This window comes from Octodon degus, unplaced genomic scaffold (genome assembly GCF_000260255.1).
Source record: "Octodon degus isolate 3935 unplaced genomic scaffold, OctDeg1.0 scaffold00005, whole genome shotgun sequence".
Classification (NCBI taxonomy): domain Eukaryota; kingdom Metazoa; phylum Chordata; class Mammalia; order Rodentia; family Octodontidae; genus Octodon; species Octodon degus.
The window spans coordinates 16,410,517-16,424,503 of record NW_004524581.1 but is presented as its reverse complement, the minus strand read 5'-3'; the positions used below and the strand labels follow the sequence as shown (position 1 = coordinate 16,424,503).

The window sequence follows — 13,987 nt, the reverse complement described above, 5'->3', positions numbered from 1 at the left end:
GGAGGGGTGGGGAGGTATGGCAGAGTGGTGGGGGGGGCCCGAGGGGCTGGGAGAGGGTCCGGCCCACGCTGCGCCTGGGCTGGGACTGGTCCCACCGGCGCAGGGTAGCAGGAAACTGTTTGCCCACAATCTAAGCTGTGCTGCCTAGATAAAAAAATCTTTGCTTAGGAAGTGCCTTCCCAAGCGAAGGAAGGAAAGAAGTCAGTACAACCATTCGGAGAGAAGATGGCAAAACACCCACATCTGAGAAAATGGACTCATGAGTTTCGCTCACTTTGCAGTGCCTTCCTGAACCTTCATCCTGACTCTCTTGGCTTCTGCCATTCTAGTCCCTGTATCTACATGTCCCATCACGAAAGCCTTCTCCACAGTCACCCCTGCTCTGAGCTTCTCACTTGTGATTGGTTCTAGATGCATTCCTGCTCCTCTGTGTTTCATTTTCATCTTGCTGTTTAGTTCTTCTCAAGCAGGGGAGGAAGCCTGAGAATAAGGGCTTTACACATACAAATACAGGGCCCACCAGAAGCTTAGCAGATTACAGCGCCGGCTTAGGCAGACACAGGGGCCAGGATTCAATCCCTAGCATGCTGCACTGGACCTGCCCCCAGAGTGTGCAATTGAGACTGGGTGTGGTGGCGTGCACCTGCAATCGCGGCACTTGGGCGGCTGAAAACAGGAGGATCCCTATGAGTCTGATCTGTGCAGTGAGACCCTGTAGACCCTGTCCAAAAAAAAAGTGCAAATACAGATGGGTGGGGGATCTGGGGCTGCACCAACACAAGCGAGCGGCTGGGTCAGTGTGACGAGAAAGGCCAGCCCATGCTGTGTCACCACATAGTCTAATGAGAAAAACTGCAATCTCGACAAATGGCCTCCAAATTTCATTTTATTGTAAAGTCAAATATATAGAGAACGGCAGTCAACTTCAGTCCTTCTTTAGTCTCAAATAGGGCTGAAGGGTCTTTTTTTTTTTTTTTTTTAACCCCTGGGAGGTGGGGGGCAAATTTGTCTTGGGAAATGGAAATGTGAAGAGAGGTTTCTTGCCCCTGTTGTTCTGGCCCAGTTTCTGTGGAATTCGACCAGTTCAGTAGGCTCCATCTAATCTGGATTTTCCCAGAGTCATCAAAACTGTCCTAGATGTTCTAGGCACCAAAGGTGCCGAAATCATCCTGTTGCTATTCACCCAGCAGTGACGCCTGGCTCAATGAGATGAAAGGCTGCCGCTGCAATGGGAGGATTTGGGTCTTAGGAAGATACAACTGCACAGTTTACAGGGCTGATATGTTTAGACCTCGCTTATTGTGTTGTGTTGGGAATAGGGATGGGGAAGGGTAAGGAAGCTTACTTTAAATCAGCTGGGCGTTTCACTGTCAGATCTATAAAAGGGATTATAACTAAAGATAGTGCGAGAGAGTGTTCTTCCTGTCTGGTTCTCACAGATGTCCCAGTGGCTTTCCCAATCTGATTGTCTTCATAGCTCAGTGACCTTGATCTGCAACAGAGGCTGACACGAAAGGGCCGGTCAAATAGCTCACTGGATTAAAGTGCCTGCAAGCAGACACAGAGGCTGGGGTTTGATCCCAGAACCTGCCATGCTGGGTATGCTGAGATGGCAATTGAGACTGGGCGTGGTGGTGCGTGCCTGTAATCCCAGCTCTTGGGAGGCTGTAAACAGGCAGATCACTGTGAGTCTGATGTAGTAGCGAGACCCTGAACACCCCACCCTGTAGACCCTTCCCTAAATTTAAAAAAAAAAAAAAAAAAAAAAGAGTAGCTTCTCTGAAAGGGAGCCTAGATCTGCCTTTTTTCTCCCTCCTGTAGAGGGGCTTTTCATTTTGCTCTTTTGATGTATGCATGTGATATATTTTCTCATGTTAATTTTTATAACTACCTAATAATCCTATGATGAAGTAGTCTATGTTCGCCATACATATGACAAAGCTGTCACTTCCAGTGGCTCAGATACTCGTCTAAATTCTCAGAGCCTGTAAGGGGCATAGCTGGAATTGGAATGTGGATGTCCAGCTCCCAAACCCAAGCTCCCCAACTCTGCATCACAGACGTTCCGTTGCTGTGCTCTTGGGTTGGCCTTGGTCTCTTAGTGCTTAGTGCTCTTTTCTGAGGGGTAGGGTGAGAACACAGAACTCCTTGACATCTGATGACTACTGGGCACCTCTGGGCAGACCGGGAAATGGAATTCAGCACTATCTCACAATTCAGCATGCCGTTTCAGAGCCACCCATGGATTCTTTAGGCTCAGGAGTGTCCCTGGATTATAGGTTAAGCTCATTATAACCTTGGGAAAATTCATTTACAAATTCAAAGAAAAGGAATAGATGAGTGCAAGGCCCTTTCCATTAATTTTCTTTTGGTTTCTCATGTACAAAGGCCCACATGAGGATGAAAGAAGAGGGGGGTAAAGCAAGAACAGCAGTAGAGAAGACATAAAGGACTTATCTGGCAAGCAGCGAGAGCTGTTTGCACTATGAATCACCAAGGTGGTCAGGCCCTATACACTTGGCTGAAACACCCTTCCCAGGTGCTTTGTTTTTAGGTTAAAATTAGTTGGAGTGCTAGCCTACTTGTTGTTCCTCTTGGAGAAACCCAGTGCTTCATCCAGATTTATAAGCCCTCCACCTGCCCACTGTCCACAAAGAGCAGTGAAGGGGCATGGCTGATGGTTTTACTGAATTCCACGAGGCCACTGTTGGTGGGATCCACTAGTGCCTGGCACGTCAGTGACCACAAGAGAATTCTCAGAGCCCCACAGAAAACAGATGACCTCATGTGATTAGGTGTCATTTTCAGAACTTTCTATCAGAAATGGAATTGTTTGGCTAATATAAAGAGCTTAGGGATGTTTAGATTTCAGTACTGTCCAACCCATGAGGAAGGAAAGAGAGGATTTAGTGCCACAGCATGCTGCTCTTTGTCTAGAAAAAGACCCAAGACTACTATTAGAGTGCCCCCCTTTTTGGATGCACAGAATGACCCGGATTTCCTTCCTATCCTATCTCCTCCGCTAGAAGTGTCCTGTTTAATCTCTGGACATTTCAGAAACAGATACAACAAAGAGACATTTTTCCTTACATCACTCTGGGAAAGACAATTTCTTCTATCTCAGACCCTGATGGCCGGTCTTCAGAGACCCTGGAAAGGTGGCCAGACACCCTAGACACCCAGGGAGGCTGCAGAGCACCTAGCTTGCCCCAAGCCTGTAGTTTCTGACATCTGGGATAGACTCTCAGCTCTGACTGTGACAGCTAATATGACTTCAAGCAAGTCGGCCTAGAGTCCAAAGCACAACCTTTGTGTCAAGCTGCAGAGTACAAATTCCACCTAATCGCTCCACAGCTAAGTGAAGCTGGGCTCATTATTTAAGCTCTGTATTCTTATTTGTCCTATGAAGGTGATATGTATGACAAATCACAAGAAATAAGGCTTTTCTGGGGGTTCATTATATTGATGTTGAAGAGCACTTAGGGTTAGAGGGTTAGAACCATACCCTTCTTGAATTATCATTGTTATTGGTACTCTTTCCACTTTCTTAAGTTTTAAGTCTTCTTCATGTAGAATGAGGCTGATGACCAGGAGGCTGTGCTGAGTGTACTGACGGAGAACAACCACAGTCAGGGGTGGGCAGCAGTGGGCTATAACGCCACCTATAAGAAGCAAACCAGAAGGATCTTGACTGCTCCCACATGGGCAAAGAGTTCAGGGTTCTGAGAAATCTTACCGTAAGCAAGAACTGGTCTTTCTTCACCTCCTGTGACTTCCTGTTCCCTGGCACTGACGGAAGCCACAGGAGGAGGCTCAGGGCACAGACTGCACAGCTCTGCGAACCCAGGGGACACATGGGTATGGCACGTCCACCACCAGCAAGCGCCCTTTCCTGGGACACAGTGGTCCAAGCATCTCTGCTCCTTGCCATTAGGTTTCTGTTGTCACCTTGCTCAGGAGAGTGCTCAGAAGGACTGAATGTGCTTAGTGTCCTAGAGGAATGGCTGGAAGACTGCAGCAGGCTGATGGAAGACAGAAAGCAAGTCAGTGCTTTTTAGTAGAGCCTGTGGTCCAGAGGGGCGAAGTGAGTGAGTGAAGCATGTCCATGAAGGACAGTTCTGAGGCTGGGCTGCAGGAGGAGGCCCAGGAAATGTGATCCTGCTTAGTGATTGTCACTGGGTGGAGAACACCAGGAGGGCACTGCAAGAGCAGGGGATCAAGAGGAATTTGGGATGGGTCTGAAAACAGAAGGTTTTATAAAACACCAAGGAAGCACCAGTGTCATATGCAGAAGTGTGACTTGCATTTAAGACAGGACCTTCTGGGGATGGGGAATTCTGGGATGCTCTTGGTACAGTTGGTGGAAGTGGTTGAACCTTGGGTGGTGGGGCTTATCCCCAAAAGTACATTTTCTGTGGTCAGAATGTCAGTCTTTTGCCTCCTTTTAATCAGAAATGATTTTTTAATAGTTGTGTGGGTGGCCATTTTGGACCCTTTGACTTTAGAAGATGACCAAGGAGCTAGAGGCTTTGTACATGAAAGGTTGTATGGGTCATTTAGGATTGGGATGTTGAACTCATCAATTCCGCTACCCTCTCACTGTCAGTAGAATGAAGCTCAGAACTCTTGGTGACCCACAGAACATAGCCTTCTTCTCTAAGTATCCCTGCCGCTGTCTTCCAATGGTAATTCTGGGATTTCATTCAAGGGCTCATATTTCCTCCTCCTTTTCCAGAGCATAAAATATTATGGAGATGACTATTATAAATGGGATAGATAGGCAAAATCGTTCAGGGTGTATATAACATATTGGTGTCATGATATTCCTATGTGTTGAGAGTACCAGGCCAGGCTGGTGTGATAGCTCAGCGGACTAAGTGCATGCTCAGGCAAGTGCAGGACTAGGGTTTCATCCCCAGTACTGCATGCCATGCTGGCCCTGCCCCCGGGTGTGCTGAGCTGGCAATTGAGACCAGGTATGGTGGCACACACTTGTAATGCCAGTGCTGGGGAGGCTGAAAACAGGAGGATCACTACGAGTCTGAGCTGCACAGTGAGACCCTGTACCAAATACATTAAAAAATAAGAATAAAAAAGAGAGTACCAGGCCATTATTCTGATACGGATGTAGATACATTTTGAGTTCATCTTTTTTTCCTTCCCACTTGAGATGAAAAAAAGCTGAATTCAAAACAGAGATTGAAAGTTGACTATTCTCAGCATAAATAAATTTTCCTCATTTTAAAGTTTCCATCACAAGTTTCCATGACAATATTCTTATTGAATTTATGATGGGCGTTAGTTTGTAAGTCAATTTGATCTACACAAATTTCCAGGGAAACATCTGCAGCATATGCTGAGGTGCACCTGCACATCAGGCTAGTTTTTTTTTTTTTTTTTCTCATTTTTTGTTTCATTTTCCATTTTGTCTTAGCTTTCTTGTTGTTTAGTAGTTTTGCATTTCCATTTTTACAGTTCTTTGAGAGCAAAACCTTCATATTAATGGTTTGGAATCCAAAGGAGGGCAACAGTATTTTTAATAATATAAAAATATATTTTAAGACCAGGCATGGTAGCACGTACCAGTACTCCTAGCTATGCAGGAGCCTGAGGCAGAAGGACCACTTGGGCCCAGGAGTCCGAGGCCAGATTGAACAGCATGATGAGACTGTTTCAGATAGATAGATAGATAGATAGATAGATAGATAGATAGATAGATAGATAGACAGATATACAGACGGACAGAACTTTTATCATTGATTGCTTCTTATAGCATACGTGCCATTTTTTCCTCTCTTACTGATACATAATGTAGTGTTCCACTGTTTATTGATGGCAATTTAGGTCAAGAAGTTGAGCATTTATATTTTTAAAGGTGAGCATACAGTGACATATTGTGCGTGTATGCTTCTTTATGCAGTTCAGAACCCTTGACCCATGGGATATGGATGACAAAAGGATAGGTATAGCGGTTTTTTTTGTTTTTTTTTTTTTTTACTAACCATGTGACATTACCCTTGAACCTCCCAGCAGGAAGCTGCTCCATTTTCACAGCTGTGAAATTCAGTAATAGCAGCTTTCCTCCAGGGCTGGAAGGTGTTTTTGTGGAGGACCTGAATGGGCGTTTGCTCCTGCACTGTAATCTTCATCTCCTGCTCAACCAGTGATCTTCCTTTTCTCTGTCTTTGTAGGCAGGCCATTCTGCATTATGATTGTAAGTCTAACTGTCAAAAGCCAGTGAGCAGTTCTGTACCTTTCAGCCACTGCTGTTGCCTGCCTCTTCCCCTGGCTCCCTGCTTCTCCCTTCCCTTCCTCCTCCTCCTCCTCCTCCTCTTCCTCCTCCTCCTCCTCTTCCTTCTCCTCCTCCTCTTCCTCCTCCTCCTCCTTGTTTTCCCTTCACTGTCCCTCTCCCCATCCTCCTCTCATTAATTCCTCCCCTTCTCTTTTCCCCCTTTTCTTCTTCTCTTTCCTTTTTTCCTCTCTCCTCTGCTTCTTTGTGATATATTTCACATACCATACAATTCACCCATTATCTCAGTTACTTTTCTCTCATTGCTGGGATAAAATATCCGATGTCCAAAATCAAGGAAGGAAAGGTTTATTTAGCTCACAATTTGTGGAGGTTTCAGTCTATACTTGCTGGCTCTAAGGCAGAGTGTCACATGGCAGAGGGCAGCATTTCATGGTGGCAGAAAACCAGCAAAGAGCAAAAGGAGGAGTCGCAGCTATGGAAGCAAGCAAGCCTCTCTCGCTTCCTTATATTGTGTGCAGATTATCCGTCCCAGGGTGGGGGTACCACTCGTACCCATAATCCCCTAACTGGATCATGAATTAATTACAAATCAGAAGCTGCCCCACTGATGCACGAGACTTTGGGAGGACAACTAGACACAAACCATAATACCTATTGAAAATGGTTTGATGTTTTGTTAAATAGATTCAGAGTTATGTGACCATTGCTACATTCCAAGTACACAATATCTTCAACATCTCTATGGGAAAAATGTGTATCCACTGGCAGTCACTCCCCACTTACCAATATCCCCAGCCCCGGGCAACCATTAATTTACTTCCTGTCTCTATGGATTTGTTTAGTCTGCACATTTCACATGGAATCTTATAATATCTGGTCTTCCATAGCTTCCCTTCTTTCACACAGCATAATGCTTTCAGGGTTCATCTACGTTGTAGCATATATTAGTACTTCCTTATAACCAAATAATCTTCCATGCTGTGCATATACCACATGTTCTTTATCCATTCATCAGTTAGCAGTTTTTTAGTTTGATTCCACTCTGTATATTAAGGGTAATGCTTCTATAAACATTTGTGCACAGATTTCTGTATGGTTACTTTTGTAGTCATTTCTCTTATATATTTATAACTAGGAGTAGAAATGATGAGTTATATGATATACTCACTGTGTCACTTGCCGAAACAAAATGAAATAGGTTGGGGGATTTCACACAGTTCCAAGATCAAGGTGACCTCATGCTTGGTTTCTGGTGAGCCTCTTCTCTTGGCTTCCAGGTGGTTGTCTCCTTGTGGTGTGCTCGCAGTAGGTGAGCAAGAGCTCTCTGCTACTTCTTGTAAGAAGACCAATCACCAGAGAGATCAGGGGGTCAGAATCCTTGGTAGGGTTTCCCGCATGAATGTGTTTGGTGTTTTTGACAAGAACAGACTTAGTGGGCAGTAGGGAGGGGCAACCAAGCAGGGTGGGCTGAGGCACGGAACCTGTGAGTTGCTGGTTATGGAAGAATTAAGCCGCTTTGTGGGCTGATAGCAGAGCTCTAGTAGCAGTGCGCTTGAGGCTCCAGAACTTTAAGCTAAGTAAAAAGTGTTCTGCTTCTGGTATTTCATAGGTTCCTACGTTATGTCCATATCTCAACCCAGGTACTTTCAAAGTCCCCATCTCCAAATATTATCACCCTGGGGACTTTAAGAGATGCATTTTAGGGGCTGGGGAGATGGCTCAGTGGAATAAGCCCTTCCCTGGCAAATGCAAGGGCCTGAATTCGATCCCCGGTTCCAAAAAACAAAAACAAAAACAAAAACAAAAATGATGCATTTTAGAGGACACAATTTATTCCTAGCGTACTGTCCTTTTCATGTATTTGGTACAGGGTCTACAGGGTCTTGCTACATAGATTGGACTCATAGTGATCCTCCTGTTTACAGCCTTCCAAGCGCTGGGATTACAGGCATACTCCACTACAGTCTAAATTACCATCTCAGTGCACCCCAGGGGCAGGGCCGGCATGACAGGCAGAACTGGGGATCGGATCCCTGGCCCTTGCATCTGACTAAGCAGATGCTTTAATCTACTGAGCTATCTGGCTGGCCCTATATTTTCCTTTTTGAGCAGCTTTTAACCTCTCTTACTATTATCTCTGTCCTAGCCCCAACTCCTGTGATAACCCTTATGAATGTCAATTCCATGGCTGTTTATTCCTTCAACAAAAAGTTAATGCCTTAATCTGTGCTGGATGCTCTAAACAAATTAACTCTAAGTAACATCAGGAATACCTATATTTCAGTGGAGGATATAGGTAAAACAAACACACACACACACACACACACACACACACACACACAAAGACAGGCCAAAAATCAAAATCATTTCATCTGTGAACATACTATGAAAATAGGAGAACATTCAAACAGAAAATGGTACTGCCTTGACTCCAGGGGAATGAAGGAGGAGAAAAGACAGTTAAGACAGGACTCATCAGTGGCTTGGATGTAGAATGCACCAGGCTCCTTCTAGATTTGCCTTGGAAGAAGGGTTGATGGTGACGTCATTTACCCAGAGGGGAAGGGCTGCATAGAGGCAAGTTGCTTTCAGGGGAAATTAGGATTTTCCCTCATAGACATTTCAAGTTTGAGAAATATGGGAGACTGGGAAGAGGAAAAACCAAGTTTAAAGGTGGATAAGTGAATCACGAATTCACTGGATTGCATTACATTTGGGACTTGTGAAGAGGCTTTGATCTCCTTTGAGTTGAGATCATGTGGACCAAGAGTGGAGAGAGAGGAGAGATGATTACCCTGGAGGGAAGACAGAAGATTCCCCACATTTGGAGATCGAATAAAGCAGGAGAGATCTGGAGGGGGCAGGACAGAAGGATGTAACTGAAGACCACGGGAGGGCAGGAGCTCTCCAAGAGATTGTTTCAGGCAAAAGGTAGGGGCCCACTCCCAAACTCTGTGGGACAGCAAGGAATCATGGATCAGAGCCATTGGTAGAGTTTCTCACATGAACGTGGTTGGGGTCCTTGACAAGAGTGGACTTAGTGGGCAGGAGAGAGCAGGACCCAGCGAGCTGAGGCATGCAACCTGTGACAGTTGCTGGAAGTGAGGCTGGTTATGGAAGAAGTAAGCCACTTTGTTGGCTGACAGAAGAGCTCTGGTAGCAAGGGAGAGTTTGTTAGAGCAACAGTGACAGCCAGGCCTGAAAGAGCATCTGGTCAGCTCCCACTGAACGGAGAGATGATAGGCAGGTGCCAGGCGCCTGAGAGTGCAAGCAGGGAAGGCAGCTGTCGGCGAAAAGTGAAATGGTGTGAAGGTTTTGGTATGGCTTTATTGACACTGTGTGCTGGGGCCGTTGTCTGGGTATGATGGTGTAGGAAAGGCTGTAGAAGGTTTGGGGAGTGCTGGGGTTTGATGTGATTTAGATCCACTTGTCTGTGTCGGTCCTCAGTGTTGGTGACACTGAGAGATGGTGAACATTTATGGCACAGGGCGTCATGGGAAGTGGGAAGACTGGCCCTGTCCTTGTCCTTTGGCTTCCTGTGACTTCCTTGTGATCTCTGCCTTTCACATGTGTACCCAACTGTGATTTCATGCTCCAGGGATGGGCAGATGTTAGTGCTAGGCCCTTGAGGCTGGAGAACTTCAAGCTAAGTAAAAAGTATTCAGCTTCTGGTATTTCATTATAGTAACAGAAAAGCAATACAAGGACAGAAGCAAAACAGAAACAGTAGCTGGGCATGGTGGTGTATACTTGTAATCCCAGCATTCAGGAGGATTTTGACAAGTTCAAGGCCAGCCTGGGCTACATCAAAAGTTCAAGGTCAGGCTTGTATAAGGAGACTTTGTCTCAGAAAGCAAACAAACAAGCAAGCAAGCAAGCAAGCAAGAAAGAAAGAGTCCAAAATAATGGCCTTAGAAAATTGGAAAGTCTCTTAGTCACTCTTTTCATTGCTAAGACAAAATACTCAAAACCCACAAGTTCAAAGAGGAAAGGTTTATTTAGCTCCTAGTTTGTAAAGGTTTCAGTTCATAGCTGGCTGGCATCAAGGCAGGGTGGCATGGCAGAGGGGCACTGCAGAAGAGAAACATTCATTCCAAGCAGGTCTAAGCGACTCCAGTGGCTTGTTTCTGCCCCATCTCTCTGTGCAGGCTACTGGGCTCAGGGCACATGGCCTGACCTGCTAACCACACACCTGAGATCCCAGCGTCACACCCTCTAGATCTAGGCACCTGTGAAAAAGCCCCTGCCTATGTCCTCACGAGGCTTTGGAGGGACAGCTAGACACAAACTATAACAGAAATCAAACCAATGTGAGAACAACAGCATTTTGCATGTTCGTAGTGAGAGTCCATTTGCAGTTTGAGATCATGAATTGAAAACAAAACCAGTCATTTTGGCCGTGTGGTTTATCCAGGAACCTTTTGCTGCCCAGGCCTGGAGTGGAGCAGAGCAGAGGACTTCTGTTAAGGATGGGAGGCGGGTGCTGATGGTGGCCCAAGGGAGTAGACTGGATGGAGAGGATTCTGAGGTGGGGGCTAGGAGCAGTTCGTGGGGCTGCAAGGTCTGGGATGCAGATGTGTCCATCAGGCTCAGTGGGGGACACCTGGGTGAGCAAGTGGGTGGGTCAGAGTGAATGATGGAGTGTGATTGTTTGCTGTGCTGCCGAGCTGACAGGAATGCACAGCTGACCAGAATGTCCAAGGGCTCACCTGGTCCAGAGGGAGCTGTAGGAATGGGAGGAGGGGGTGGACTAAAGAGGAGGAACCAGGGCTTCAAAGGCCAGCCTCTGAGTGGCCAGGTCTCTCTGCATCTCAGCAGGTAGAAAGGTGACAGGTGCTAGGAAGGACCAGGAAGACCAACCCTGGAGCTGTGACTGTGACCCCAACCCTCATGCTTGGGCCCATTTGTAGTTGTACGCGTGATCACAAAATGCCTCATTCTTCTTGTGTCTAGGGTCTTGCTCACAATTTCCCATTGAAATCTGAAACCATGAATGTCATTTTTAAGATGTCAAGCTGATTCTTATGCTTTAGGGATGGTGGTCGGGTAATTAGGTTCTTGACGATGTGGGCTCTCTGTCTTGTGAGAACCTTCCTCTGCCTTCCCTCTGCATGGAGCTGAACATCTAGGGTTAGACTGATGAGAGGGAGCGAGGCAGGAAGGCTGTGCCTTGGTGCTGAGGCTGCTGTCCACGTCCCTGGCTTTTGCAGAGATCCAAGGGGGTGAGATAGTGACCTTGCCCTGTGTGGGGGACCTGGGGTACATTACCACATTGTTCCACATCATAAGTGTATCATCGCACGTCATAACAATGGGATTTCAACAGTTATTATGACACATCCTAATTATGTGATTACTCAGTCTTTCACCAATTATGTAATTAGATTTAATTACACCAATTGCACAAATAAACGATAGTCAACTATAAATTACTTAAAATAAAAACCAGAACTGTGCATATGGAGGCAATTGCCCTGAAAACAAGAATAGAAAACAAGAAAGGGAAGAAGGCTTCTGAAACCAACCAGCAAGTGAAAGGAATTATGTGATCCTTAAGGGCAGTGGCAGGAAATCATATCAGCTGGATGTTTTCTGTTATCCTTCTTATCAATAAAGGTATGGTGGTAAGAACTGAGCATGCCAGGTCAAGAGTGATGACTCTCCTCTGCCATAGTTTACTTCGCCAGTCAAGCATCTTGAGTAGAAAGGGGGAAAGGAAATGTCAAGGATGGAGAGAGAGAAAGAGAGAGAGAGAGAGAGAGAGAGAGAGAGAGAGAGAGAGAGAGAGAGGAAGGGAGGGGTACAGAGGGAAAAGAGAGGAGGGTGAGAGACAGGGTGAGGGAGAGAGAAGGGAGGAGGAAAGGGGAGAGAAAGGGAAAAGCGGAGAGAAAGACAGGGAGAATGGGAGAAGGAAGGAGAGAGGGAGAGGGAGAAAGAGATGGAGAAAGACAGATACAGAGAGAGAAGGGAGAGGAGAGGAGGAAAGAAAAGGAACAAGGAGAAAAAGAGAGGAAAGGGGGAGGGGTGAGGAGAATATAGCATTACGTAATTTAACACTGTACAGAATATTTTGCTGTGATGCATAGAATCAGAACTAAGACTGTTCAAATTTATTATCTGACTCGTGGTTTTAATCTAGCTCCGTCTTCTTTCTGACTTTTCCTTCAACTTCTCAGCTTGTTAGCTGAAGCTAGAATTTCAGGACCAGCATCCTTTCATGTTCTTTTGAAGTCTAATTGGTGCAACAGAACACCAGGCAAGGACTCACTGTGTGATGCAGTCAGTGTCGTAACCATTGTTAGCCCTCTTCTGGACCATCCCGCATTTATGGGCAGTTTGAACTGGGCTACTTCCAACAACTTGAAGACTTGAGGTTCTTGCACCGATGCCCGCTGCCTCCCCTGTTGGAAACGCCCCAGAGGCTGATCTTTTCTGGAGAAGAGGTTTTCTCTGGCTTCATCTCAGAGCCAGAGTAGAGAACACTGGTCTATACACTCGACAGAATATGTTTCAACCTGCAAGAAGAAGGAGAGCTTGTCAGTTGCAGTAACACGGACACCACTGCGGGATATTATGTTAAGTGAAATAGGGCCGACCGGACAGACATCTTTTTTCTTATATGTGGAAGTTTAAAAAGTTGAGCTGAATGTAGAAAGGTAGGTACTAGAGGCTGGGAAGAGGGGATAGGAGTGGCAAGAGTGAAGGAGGTTGAGTAATCTGTGCCAAAACACACTTGGTAGAAGGAGTAAGTTCTATTGTTCAGTACCACAGTTCACAAGGACCTACGATCTGCTTCATGAAGCACGAAAAGAGAGGCGCTTGAGGGCTCCGAACGTAGCCGAAATGACAAGGAGACGAAAATGCTCGTCGCGCAGATTTGACCTGCGCACCCTGTGTGTGTGTTAGACGGGCCCTCCGCCCCTGCTGGTGTGCACAATAAGCACGTGTTAGTAATAAAAAAGGAAACACCAGAGAACAGTGACTACTGCGTGACGCTCAGCGTCCTCACAGCTGCTCCGTGCCCGGAGGAGGGAGGCCTCGGCACTGCCGGAAAGGAGAGGCAGAGAGAGCTGCGGAGGTGGCAGCGTGCGCACATCTGGGGGAGTGGGCATGCGGCGCTTGCGCTCCTGCACGGAGATGTAATTGGTAGGTGCCGCTTAAGTATGTATATACTTAGGGAAAATTACCAGCTGGGCTTGTCCCGGTGCTGCTGAGCAGGATTGCTACCAGGATTGCTCAGCTTCTGCGCCGGGATCTTATGGCGATCTTGACAGGAGGAGGATTACTCCCTAATGGAAGTGCATGCGCTATAAAAATAAATCTCAGTGCCGCTGAGGGTCACATTGGGGGTCTTGCCTGTCTGACGGCACAAATGAAGAGAAAACGTGCTTTTAAATCTAAAACAAAGATATTTTGAATTCATTCTACTGCGTATTTGTTCACGGAAGGCCCTGAAGTGGACAGTTGGCATCACTCTAGGTGGTTCCATTTGACCTTTGGCTTCTGTGTAGGTCCAAGATAGTGTTTCTTTTGTTTCTCTATTTCTTTTTGCTTCTTTGTAATGGTCTTTCATTGTTGATGAGGCTTGTACCTGGTGAGTCCATCCATAGTCGTGGAAAACGGAACCTAGATAGAGCAGTACAATGAAGTTGGAAATTTGAGCAAGCCTATTCTGGAAAGCTGGGACTATGGCAGCGAAATCTAGGTGGGACTCTGCAGCCCAGATATCTTTCC

General features: G+C 46.2%; 1 protein-coding gene across 7 annotated transcripts in view; it reads left to right on the top strand.

Moving 5' to 3' along the window:
- Kcnma1 (potassium calcium-activated channel subfamily M alpha 1) overlaps positions 1–13,987 on the top strand; it is a 756,236-nt gene that overhangs the window by 402,285 nt on the left and 339,964 nt on the right. The window lies entirely within an intron of this gene.